Genomic DNA, 11,388 nt, shown 5'->3' on the forward strand with positions numbered 1-11,388 from the left:
AAATAAAATCTCATTTAGTTTATACTGTGTCATAAATGTAACAACATATTTTCCAAAAGGGAGACACCAAGATTGGTCATTACCCACATTGCTCTATTGCATTGCAGGGTATTCTGGCAGCTAATGTGTTAAAATGGTAACAGTACATGTTACTATAATGGAAATATTTTATGTTAATTGCTGTTATCGGTTAAATACAGCTACAAATAGATTATTGCTGTTATAGAAACTTTTGACACTGTAAAAGAAGCAAAGCTTGTCAGAAGTGGGATTCAAACCCACGCCTCCAGAGGAGACTGCGACCTGAACGCAGCGCCTTAGACCGCTCGGCCATCCTGACAACTGAGGAATTTGTTTTATAATATTCCACACAGAGCTTCAAACACAATGAGGCATTGAGAAACAAGCATACATAGTTGTGATAATGTGATAAATATATATGCAAAAGACATGTTAGTGTGTGGCACAGAATGTGGATGGTTCTCTGAAAAAGCGTCTAGTTAGCAAAAGCAATTTGGATATATTAATTGTCTAACATTATGTATTTATTACATCATGTCTTTGATTAAATGTACTTTATTTTTCATCTGATTGATTATTTTCATAAAAAGTGTATCAATAATGTATCCACTTACTGTTTATTTGTTTCCTCATTCATGTTGTGAAATGAACACTAGGTTCTGAAGTAACTGTATGGTGTGTTTATTGCAATAAGTTTCTTCAGTTCACTTTCATTAGAGATTTGTAAAGCAGCAGTGCCACCATGAGGTTTATCTATGAACTGCAGACGGTTAAAACAATTTTAATTCTTCAGTTCTTTTATTTCATATTTCCTTTTCTCCTGTTAATGAATGAAACTGTCAACCAAAAGCAGAAAATAGTTATAAATTCTAATGGAAATCTTACACAGCCACTGAGGTTGGAGGTTCAAACAATGAGAAAACACAGGGCTTTGAAACACACTTTGGGCACTCATTTCTGGTTTCTGAATTTCTGCTTTGGATGGGGCGAAGAAAATGTAATATCTATAGACAGAGTTAACATGATAATATATGTAATTTTGAAAAGAAATGCTAGAAGTTTGATTTTCAATGTCGAAAACACATTAGATAGGCAAATCTCTGCTTTTTTTCCACATGGCAAATCTATGTTGCAAAATAAAATCTCATTTAGTTTATACTGTGTCATAAATGTAACAACATATTTTCCAAAAGGGAGACACCAAGATTGGTCATTACCCACATTGCTCTATTGCATTGCAGGGTATTCTGGCAGCTAATGTGTTAAAATGGTAACAGTTCATGTTACTATAATGGAAATATTTTATGTTAATTGCTGTTATCGGTTAAATACAGCTACAAATAGATTATTGCTGTTAGTGAAACTTTTGACACTGTAAAAGAAGCAAAGCTTGTCAGAAGTGGGATTCGAACCCACGCCTCCAGTGGAGACTGCGACCTGAACGCAGCGCCTTAGACCGCTCGGCCATCCTGACAACTGAGGAATTTGTTTTGTAATATTCCACACAGAGCTTCAAACACAATGAGGCATTGAGAAACAAGCATACATAGTGGTGATAATGTGATAAATATATATGCAAAAGACATGTTAGTGTGTGGCACAGAATGTGGATGGTTCTCTGAAAAAGCGTCTAGTTAGCAAAAGCAATTTGGATATATTAATGGTCTAACATTATGTATTTATTACACCATGTCACTGATTAAATGTACTATATATTTCATCTGATTGATTATTTTCATAAAAGAGTATCAATAATGTATCCACTTACTGTTTATTTATTTCCTCATTCATGTTGTGAAATGAACACTAGGTTCTGAAGTAACTGTATGGTGTGTTTATTGCAATAAGTTTCTTCAGTTCACTATCATTAGAGATTTGTAAAGCAGCAGTGCCACCATGAGGTTTATCTATGAACTGCAGACGGTTAAAACAATTTTAATACTTCAGTTCTTTTATTTCATATTTCCTTTTCTCCTGTTAATGAATGAAACTGTCAACCAAAAGCAGAAAATAGTTATAAATTCTTATGGAAATCTTACACAGCCACTGAGGTTGGAGGTTCAAACAATGAGAAAACACAGGGCTTTGAAACACACTTTGGGCACTCATTTCTGGTTTCTGAATTTCTGCTTTGGATGGGGCGAAGAAAATGTAATATCTATAGACAGAGTTAACATGATAATATATGTAATTTTGAAAAGAAATGCTAGAAGTTTGATTTTCAATGTCGAAAACACATTAGATAGGCAAATCTCTGCTTTTTTTCCACATGGCAAATCTATGTTGCAAAATAAAATCTCATTTAGTTTATACTGTGTCATAAATGTAACAACATATTTTCCAAAAGGGAGACACCAAGATTGGTCATTACCCACATTGCTCTATTGCATTGCAGGGTATTCTGGCAGCTAATGTGTTAAAATGGTAACAGTTCATGTTACTATAATGGAAATATTTTATGTTAATTGCTGTTATCGGTTAAATACAGCTACAAATAGATTATTGCTGTTATAGAAACTTTTGACACTGTAAAAGAAGCAAAGCTTGTCAGAAGTGGGATTCGAACCCACGCCTCCAGAGGAGACTGCGACCTGAACGCAGCGCCTTAGACCGCTCGGCCATCCTGACAACTGAGGAATTGGATTTGTAATATTCCACACAGAGCTTCAAACACAATGAGGCATTGAGAAACAAGCATACATAGTGGTGATAATGTGATAAATATATATGCAAAAGACATGTTAGTGTGTGGCACAGAATGTGGATGGTTCTCTGAAAAAGCGTCTAGTTAGCAAAAGCAATTTGGATATATTAATGGTCTAACATTATGTATTTATTACACCATGTCACTGATTAAATGTACTATATATTTCATCTGATTGATTATTTTCATAAAAAGAGTATCAATAATGTATCCACTTACTGTTTATTTATTTCCTCATTCATGTTGTGAAATGAACACTAGGTTCTGAAGTAACTGTATGGTGTGTTTATTGCAATAAGTTTCTTCAGTTCACTTTCATTAGAGATTTGTAAAGCAGCAGTGCCACCATGAGGTTTATCTATGAACTGTTCAAAAAAATGTAATTCTTCAGTTCTTTTATTTCTTATTTCATTTTCTCCTATTAAAGAATGAAAATGTCAACCAAAAGCAGAAAGTAGTTATAAATTCTAATGGAAATCTTACACAGCCACTGAGGTTGGAGGTTCAAACAATGAGAAAACCCAGGGCTTTGAAACACACTTTGGGCACTCATTTCTGGTTTCTGAATTTCTGCTTTGGATGGGGCGAAGAAAATGTAATATCTATAGACAGAGTTAACATGATAATATATGTAATTTTGAAAAGAAATGCTAGAAGTTTTATTTTCAATGTCGAAAACACATTAGATAGGCAAATCTCTGCTTTTTTTCCACATGGCAAATCTATGTTGCAAAATAAAATCTCATTTAGTTTATACTGTGTCATAAATGTAACAACATATTTTCCAAAAGGGAGACACCAAGATTGGTCATTACCCACATTGCTCTATTACATTGCAGGGTATTCTGGCTGCTAATGTGTTAAAATGGTAACAGTACATGTTACTATAATGGAACTATTTTATGTTAATTGCTGTTATCGGTTAAATACAGCTACAAATAGATTATTGCTGTTATAGAAACTTTTGACACTGTAAAAGAAGCAAAGCTTGTCAGAAGTGGGATTCGAACCCACGCCTCCAGAGGAGACTGCGACCTGAACGCAGCGCCTTAGACCGCTCGGCCATCCTGACAACTGAGGAATTTGTTTTGTAATATTCCACACAGAGCTTCAAACACAATGAGGCATTGAGAAACAAGCATACATAGTGGTGATAAAGTGATAAATATATATGCAAAAGACATTTTAGTGTGTGGCACAGAATGTGGATGGTTCTCTGAAAAAGCGTCTAGTTAGCAAAAGCAATTTGGATATATTAATGGTCTAACATTATGTATTTATTACACCATGTCACTGATTAAATGTACTATATATTTCATCTGATTGATTATTTTCATAAAAGAGTATCAATAATGTATCCACTTACTGTTTATTTATTTCCTCATTCATGTTGTGAAATGAACACTAGGTTCTGAAGTAACTGTATGGTGTGTTTATTGCAATAAGTTTCTTCAGTTCACTTTCATTAGAGATTTGTAAAGCAGCAGTGCCACCATGAGGTTTATCTATGAACTGTTCAAAAAAATGTAATTCTTCAGTTCTTTTATTTCTTATTTCATTTTCTCCTGTTAAAATATGAAAATGTCAACCAAAAGCAGAAAGTAGTTATAAATTCTAATGGAAATCTTACACAGCCACAGTGCCACCATGAGGTTTATCTATGAACTGCAGACGGTTAAAACAATTTTAATTCTTCAGTTCTTTTATTTCATATTTCCTTTTCTCCTGTTAATGAATGAAACTGTCAACCAAAAGCAGAAAATAGTTATAAATTCTAATGGAAATCTTACACAGCCACTGAGGTTGGAGGTTCAAACAATGAGAAAACACAGGGCTTTGAAACACACTTTGGGCACTCATTTCTGGTTTCTGAATTTCTGCTTTGGATGGGGCGAAGAAAATGTAATATCTATAGACAGAGTTAACATGATAATATATGTAATTTTGAAAAGAAATGCTAGAAGTTTGATTTTCAATGTCGAAAACACATTAGATAGGCAAATCTCTGCTTTTTTTCCACATGGCAAATCTATGTTGCAAAATAAAATCTCATTTAGTTTATACTGTGTCATAAATGTAACAACATATTTTCCAAAAGGGAGACACCAAGATTGGTCATTACCCACATTGCTCTATTGCATTGCAGGGTATTCTGGCAGCTAATGTGTTAAAATGGTAACAGTTCATGTTACTATAATGGAAATATTTTATGTTAATTGCTGTTATCGGTTAAATACAGCTACAAATAGATTATTGCTGTTAGTGAAACTTTTGACACTGTAAAAGAAGCAAAGCTTGTCAGAAGTGGGATTCGAACCCACGCCTCCAGTGGAGACTGCGACCTGAACGCAGCGCCTTAGACCGCTCGGCCATCCTGACAACTGAGGAATTTGTTTTGTAATATTCCACACAGAGCTTCAAACACAATGAGGCATTGAGAAACAAGCATACATAGTGGTGATAATGTGATAAATATATATGCAAAAGACATGTTAGTGTGTGGCACAGAATGTGGATGGTTCTCTGAAAAAGCGTCTAGTTAGCAAAAGCAATTTGGATATATTAATGGTCTAACATTATGTATTTATTACACCATGTCACTGATTAAATGTACTATATATTTCATCTGATTGATTATTTTCATAAAAGAGTATCAATAATGTATCCACTTACTGTTTATTTATTTCCTCATTCATGTTGTGAAATGAACACTAGGTTCTGAAGTAACTGTATGGTGTGTTTATTGCAATAAGTTTCTTCAGTTCACTATCATTAGAGATTTGTAAAGCAGCAGTGCCACCATGAGGTTTATCTATGAACTGCAGACGGTTAAAACAATTTTAATACTTCAGTTCTTTTATTTCATATTTCCTTTTCTCCTGTTAATGAATGAAACTGTCAACCAAAAGCAGAAAATAGTTATAAATTCTTATGGAAATCTTACACAGCCACTGAGGTTGGAGGTTCAAACAATGAGAAAACACAGGGCTTTGAAACACACTTTGGGCACTCATTTCTGGTTTCTGAATTTCTGCTTTGGATGGGGCGAAGAAAATGTAATATCTATAGACAGAGTTAACATGATAATATATGTAATTTTGAAAAGAAATGCTAGAAGTTTGATTTTCAATGTCGAAAACACATTAGATAGGCAAATCTCTGCTTTTTTTCCACATGGCAAATCTATGTTGCAAAATAAAATCTCATTTAGTTTATACTGTGTCATAAATGTAACAACATATTTTCCAAAAGGGAGACACCAAGATTGGTCATTACCCACATTGCTCTATTGCATTGCAGGGTATTCTGGCAGCTAATGTGTTAAAATGGTAACAGTTCATGTTACTATAATGGAAATATTTTATGTTAATTGCTGTTATCGGTTAAATACAGCTACAAATAGATTATTGCTGTTATAGAAACTTTTGACACTGTAAAAGAAGCAAAGCTTGTCAGAAGTGGGATTCGAACCCACGCCTCCAGAGGAGACTGCGACCTGAACGCAGCGCCTTAGACCGCTCGGCCATCCTGACAACTGAGGAATTGGATTTGTAATATTCCACACAGAGCTTCAAACACAATGAGGCATTGAGAAACAAGCATACATAGTGGTGATAATGTGATAAATATATATGCAAAAGACATGTTAGTGTGTGGCACAGAATGTGGATGGTTCTCTGAAAAAGCGTCTAGTTAGCAAAAGCAATTTGGATATATTAATGGTCTAACATTATGTATTTATTACACCATGTCACTGATTAAATGTACTATATATTTCATCTGATTGATTATTTTCATAAAAAGAGTATCAATAATGTATCCACTTACTGTTTATTTATTTCCTCATTCATGTTGTGAAATGAACACTAGGTTCTGAAGTAACTGTATGGTGTGTTTATTGCAATAAGTTTCTTCAGTTCACTTTCATTAGAGATTTGTAAAGCAGCAGTGCCACCATGAGGTTTATCTATGAACTGTTCAAAAAAATGTAATTCTTCAGTTCTTTTATTTCTTATTTCATTTTCTCCTGTTAAAGAATGAAAATGTCAACCAAAAGCAGAAAGTAGTTATAAATTCTAATGGAAATCTTACACAGCCACAGTGCCACAATGAGGTTTATCTATGAACTGCAGACGGTTAAAACAATTTTAATTCTTCAGTTCTTTTATTTCATATTTCCTTTTCTCCTGTTAATGAATGAAACTGTCAACCAAAAGCAGAAAATAGTTATAAATTCTAATGGAAATCTTACACAGCCACTGAGGTTGGAGGTTCAAACAATGAGAAAACACAGGGCTTTGAAACACACTTTGGGCACTCATTTCTGGTTTCTGAATTTCTGCTTTGGATGGGGCAAAGAAAATGTAATATCTATAGACAGAGTTAACATGATAATATATGTAATTTTGAAAAGAAATGCTAGAAGTTTGATTTTCAATGTCGAAAACACATTAGATAGGCAAATCTCTGCTTTTTTTCCACATGGCAAATCTATGTTGCAAAATAAAATCTCATTTAGTTTATACTGTGTCATAAATGTAACAACATATTTTCCAAAAGGGAGACACCAAGATTGGTCATTACCCACATTGCTCTATTGCATTGCAGGGTATTCTGGCAGCTAATGTGTTAAAATGGTAACAGTTCATGTTACTATAATGGAACTATTTTATGTTAATTGCAGTTATCGGTTAAATACAGCTACAAATAGATTATTGCTGTTATAGAAACTTTTGACACTGTAAAAGAAGCAAAGCTTGTCAGAAGTGGGATTCGAACCCACGCCTCCAGAGGAGACTGCGACCTGAACGCAGCGCCTTAGACCGCTCGGCCATCCTGACAACTGAAGAATTTGTTTTGTAATATTCCACACAGAGCTTCAAACACAATGAGGCATTGAGAAACAAGCATACATAGTTGTGATAATGTGATAAATATATATCCAAAAGACATGTTAGTGTGTGGCAAAGAATGTGGATGGTTCTCTGAAAAAGCGTCTAGTTAGCAAAAGCAATTTGGATATATTAATTGTCTAACATTATGTATTTATTACATCATGTCTTTGATTAAATGTACTTTATTTTTCATCTGATTGATTATTTTCATAAAAAGTGTATCAATAATGTATCCACTTACTGTTTATTTATTTCCTAATTCATGTTGTGAAATGAACACTAGGTTCTGAAGTAACTGTATGGTGTGTTTATTGCAATAAGTTTCTTCAGTTCACTATCATTAGAGATTTGTAAAGCAGCAGTGCCACCATGAGGTTTATCTATGAACTGCAGACGGTTAAAACAATTTTAATTCTTCAGTTCTTTTATTTCATATTTCCTTTTCTCCTGTTAATGAATGAAACTGTCAACCAAAAGCAGAAAATAGTTATAAATTCTAATGGAAATCTTACACAGCCACTGAGGTTGGAGGTTCAAACAATGAGAAAACACAGGGCTTTGAAACACACTTTGGGCACTCATTTCTGGTTTCTGAATTTCTGCTTTGGATGGGGCGAAGAAAATGTAATATCTATAGACAGAGTTAACATGATAATATATGTAATTTTGAAAAGAAATGCTAGAAGTTTTATTTTCAATGTCGAAAACACATTAGATAGGCAAATCTCTGCTTTTTTTCCACATGGCAAATCTATGTTGCAAAATAAAATCTCATTTAGTTTATACTGTGTCATAAATGTAACAACATATTTTCCAAAAGGGAGACACCAAGATTGGTCATTACCCACATTGCTCTATTGCATTGCAGGGTATTCTGGCAGCTAATGTGTTAAAATGGTAACAGTACATGTTACTATAATGGAACTATTTTATGTTAATGGCTGTTATCGGTTAAATACAGCTACAAATAGATTATTGCTGTTATAGAAACTTTTGACACTGTAAAAGAAGCAAAGCTTGTCAGAAGTGGGATTCAAACCCACGCCTCCAGAGGAGACTACGACCTGAACGCAGCGCCTGAGACCGCTCGGCCATCCTGACAACTGAGGAATTTGTTTTGTAATATTCCACACAGAGCTTCAAACACAATGAGGCATTGAGAAACAAGCATACATAGTGGTGATAATGTGATAAATATATATGCAAAAGACATGTTAGTGTGTGGCACAGAATGTGGATGGTTCTCTGAAAAAGCGTCTAGTTAGCAAAAGCAATTTGGATATATTAATGGTCTAACATTATGTATTTATTACACCATGTCACTGATTAAATGTACTATATATTTCATCTGATTGATTATTTTCATAAAAAGAGTATCAATAATGTATCCACTTACTGTTTATTTATTTCCTCATTCATGTTGTGAAATGAACACTAGGTTCTGAAGTAACTGTATGGTGTGTTTATTGCAATAAGTTTCTTCAGTTCACTTTCATTAGAGATTTGTAAAGCAGCAGTGCCACCATGAGGTTTATCTATGAACTGTTCAAAAAAATGTAATTCTTCAGTTCTTTTATTTCTTATTTCATTTTCTCCTGTTAAAATATGAAAATGTCAACCAAAAGCAGAAAGTAGTTATAAATTCTAATGGAAATCTTACACAGCCACAGTGCCACCATGAGGTTTATCTATGAACTGCAGACGGTTAAAACAATTTTAATTCTACAGTTCTTTTATTTCATATTTCCTTTTCTCCTGTTAATGAATGAAACTGTCAACCAAAAGCAGAAAATAGTTATAAATTCTAATGGAAATCTTACACAGCCACTGAGGTTGGAGGTTCAAACAATGAGAAAACACAGGGCTTTGAAACACACTTTGGGCACTCATTTCTGGTTTCTGAATTTCTGCTTTGGATGGGGCGAAGAAAATGTAATATCAATAGACAGAGTTAACATGATAATATATGTAATTTTGAAAAGAAATGCTAGAAGTTTGATTTTCAATGTCGAAAACACATTAGATAGGCAAATCTCTGCTTTTTTTCCACATGGCAAATCTATGTTGCAAAATAAAATCTCATTTAGTTTATACTGTGTCATAAATGTAACAACATATTTTCCAAAAGGGAGACACCAAGATTGGTCATTACCCACATTGCTCTATTGCATTGCAGGGTATTCTGGCAGCTAATGTGTTAAAATGGTAACAGTTCATGTTACTATAATGGAACTATTTTATGTTAATTGCGGTTATCGGTTAAATACAGCTACAAATAGATTATTGTTGTTATAGAAACTTTTGACACTGTAAAAGAAGCAAAGCTTGTCAGAAGTGGGATTCGACCCACGCCTCCAGAGGAGACTGCGACCTGAACGCAGCGCCTTAGACCGCTCGGCCATCCTGACAACTGAGGAATTTGTTTTGTAATATTCCACACAGAGCTTCAAACACAATGAGGCATTGAGAAACAAGCATACATAGTTGTGATAATGTGATAAATATATATGCAAAAGACATGTTAGTGTGTGGCACAGAATGTGGATGGTTCTCTGAAAAAGTGTCTAGATAGCAAAAGCAATTTGGATATATTAATTGTCTAACATTATGTATTTATTACATCATGTCTTTGATTAAATGTACTTTATTTTTCATCTGATTGATTATTTTCATAAAAAGTGTATCAATAATGTATCCACTTACTGTTTATTTATTTCCTAATTTATGTTGTGAAATGAACACTAGGTTCTGAAGTAACTGTATGGTGTGTTTATTGCAATAAGTTTCTTCAGTTCACTATCATTAGAGATTTGTAAAGCAGCAGTGCCACCATGAGGTTTATCTATGAACTGCAGACGGTTAAAACAATTTTAATTCTTCAGTTCTTTTATTTCATATTTCCTTTTCTCCTGTTAATGAATGAAACTGTCAACCAAAAGCAGAAAATAGTTATAAATTCTAATGGAAATCTTACACAGCCACTGAGGTTGGAGGTTCAAACAATGAGAAAACACAGGGCTTTGAAACACACTTTGGGCACTCATTTCTGGTTTCTGAATTTCTGCTTTGGATGGGGCGAAGAAAATGTAATATCTATAGACAGAGTTAACATGATAATATATGTAATTTTGAAAAGAAATGCTAGAAGTTTGATTTTCAATGTCGAAAACACATTAGATAGGCAAATCTCTGCTTTTTTTCCACATGGCAAATCTATGTTGCAAAATAAAATCTCATTTAGTTTATACTGTGTCATAAATGTAACAACATATTTTCCAAAAGGGAGACACCAAGATTGGTCATTACCCACATTGCTCTATTGCATTGCAGGGTATTCTGGCAGCTAATGTGTTAAAATGGTAACAGTTCATGTTACTATAATGGAACTATTTTATGTTAATTGCGGTTATCGGTTAAATACAGCTACAAATAGATTATTGCTGTTATAGAAACTTTTGACACTGTAAAAGAAGCAAAGCTTGTCAGAAGTGGGATTCGAACCCACGCCTCCAGAGGAGACTGCGACCTGAACGCAGCGCCTTAGACCGCTCGGCCATCCTGACAACTGAGGAATTTGTTTTGTAATATTCCACACAGAGCTTCAAACACAATGAGGCATTGAGAAACAAGCATACATAGTGGTGATAATGTGATAAATATATATGCAAAAGACATGTTAGTGTGTGGCACAGAATGTGGATGGTTCTCTATCTCTCTCTACACTACATCCTCCTCCCGTAGGTCTTTATTTTTATTTTTTCTTTTTTT

General features: G+C 34.0%; 10 non-coding genes across 10 annotated transcripts; all 10 read right to left on the reverse strand.

The window, feature by feature from the left end:
- Window positions 1-257: 257 nt before the first annotated feature.
- Window positions 258-340, reverse strand: TRNAL-CAG (transfer RNA leucine (anticodon CAG)). The gene has a single exon. It is a non-coding gene; the product is annotated as a tRNA-Leu (tRNA).
- Window positions 341-1,412: 1,072 nt separating this feature from the next.
- Window positions 1,413-1,495, reverse strand: TRNAL-CAG (transfer RNA leucine (anticodon CAG)). The gene has a single exon. It is a non-coding gene; the product is annotated as a tRNA-Leu (tRNA).
- Window positions 1,496-2,566: 1,071 nt separating this feature from the next.
- On the reverse strand, window positions 2,567-2,649 carry TRNAL-CAG (transfer RNA leucine (anticodon CAG)). The gene has a single exon. It is a non-coding gene; the product is annotated as a tRNA-Leu (tRNA).
- A 1,065-nt stretch (window positions 2,650-3,714) lies between these two features.
- Window positions 3,715-3,797, reverse strand: TRNAL-CAG (transfer RNA leucine (anticodon CAG)). The gene has a single exon. It is a non-coding gene; the product is annotated as a tRNA-Leu (tRNA).
- A 1,224-nt stretch (window positions 3,798-5,021) lies between these two features.
- TRNAL-CAG (transfer RNA leucine (anticodon CAG)) lies at window positions 5,022-5,104 on the reverse strand. The gene has a single exon. It is a non-coding gene; the product is annotated as a tRNA-Leu (tRNA).
- Window positions 5,105-6,175: 1,071 nt separating this feature from the next.
- Window positions 6,176-6,258, reverse strand: TRNAL-CAG (transfer RNA leucine (anticodon CAG)). The gene has a single exon. It is a non-coding gene; the product is annotated as a tRNA-Leu (tRNA).
- Window positions 6,259-7,483: 1,225 nt separating this feature from the next.
- TRNAL-CAG (transfer RNA leucine (anticodon CAG)) lies at window positions 7,484-7,566 on the reverse strand. Its single transcript has one exon. It is a non-coding gene; the product is annotated as a tRNA-Leu (tRNA).
- A 1,072-nt stretch (window positions 7,567-8,638) lies between these two features.
- On the reverse strand, window positions 8,639-8,721 carry TRNAL-CAG (transfer RNA leucine (anticodon CAG)). The gene has a single exon. It is a non-coding gene; the product is annotated as a tRNA-Leu (tRNA).
- A 1,225-nt stretch (window positions 8,722-9,946) lies between these two features.
- Window positions 9,947-10,028, reverse strand: TRNAL-CAG (transfer RNA leucine (anticodon CAG)). Its single transcript has one exon. It is a non-coding gene; the product is annotated as a tRNA-Leu (tRNA).
- Window positions 10,029-11,100: 1,072 nt separating this feature from the next.
- Window positions 11,101-11,183, reverse strand: TRNAL-CAG (transfer RNA leucine (anticodon CAG)). The gene has a single exon. It is a non-coding gene; the product is annotated as a tRNA-Leu (tRNA).
- Window positions 11,184-11,388: the final 205 nt, after the last annotated feature.

Source organism: Ascaphus truei, unplaced genomic scaffold (assembly GCF_040206685.1).
Source record: "Ascaphus truei isolate aAscTru1 unplaced genomic scaffold, aAscTru1.hap1 HAP1_SCAFFOLD_2589, whole genome shotgun sequence".
NCBI classification, from domain to species: Eukaryota; Metazoa; Chordata; class Amphibia; order Anura; family Ascaphidae; genus Ascaphus; species Ascaphus truei.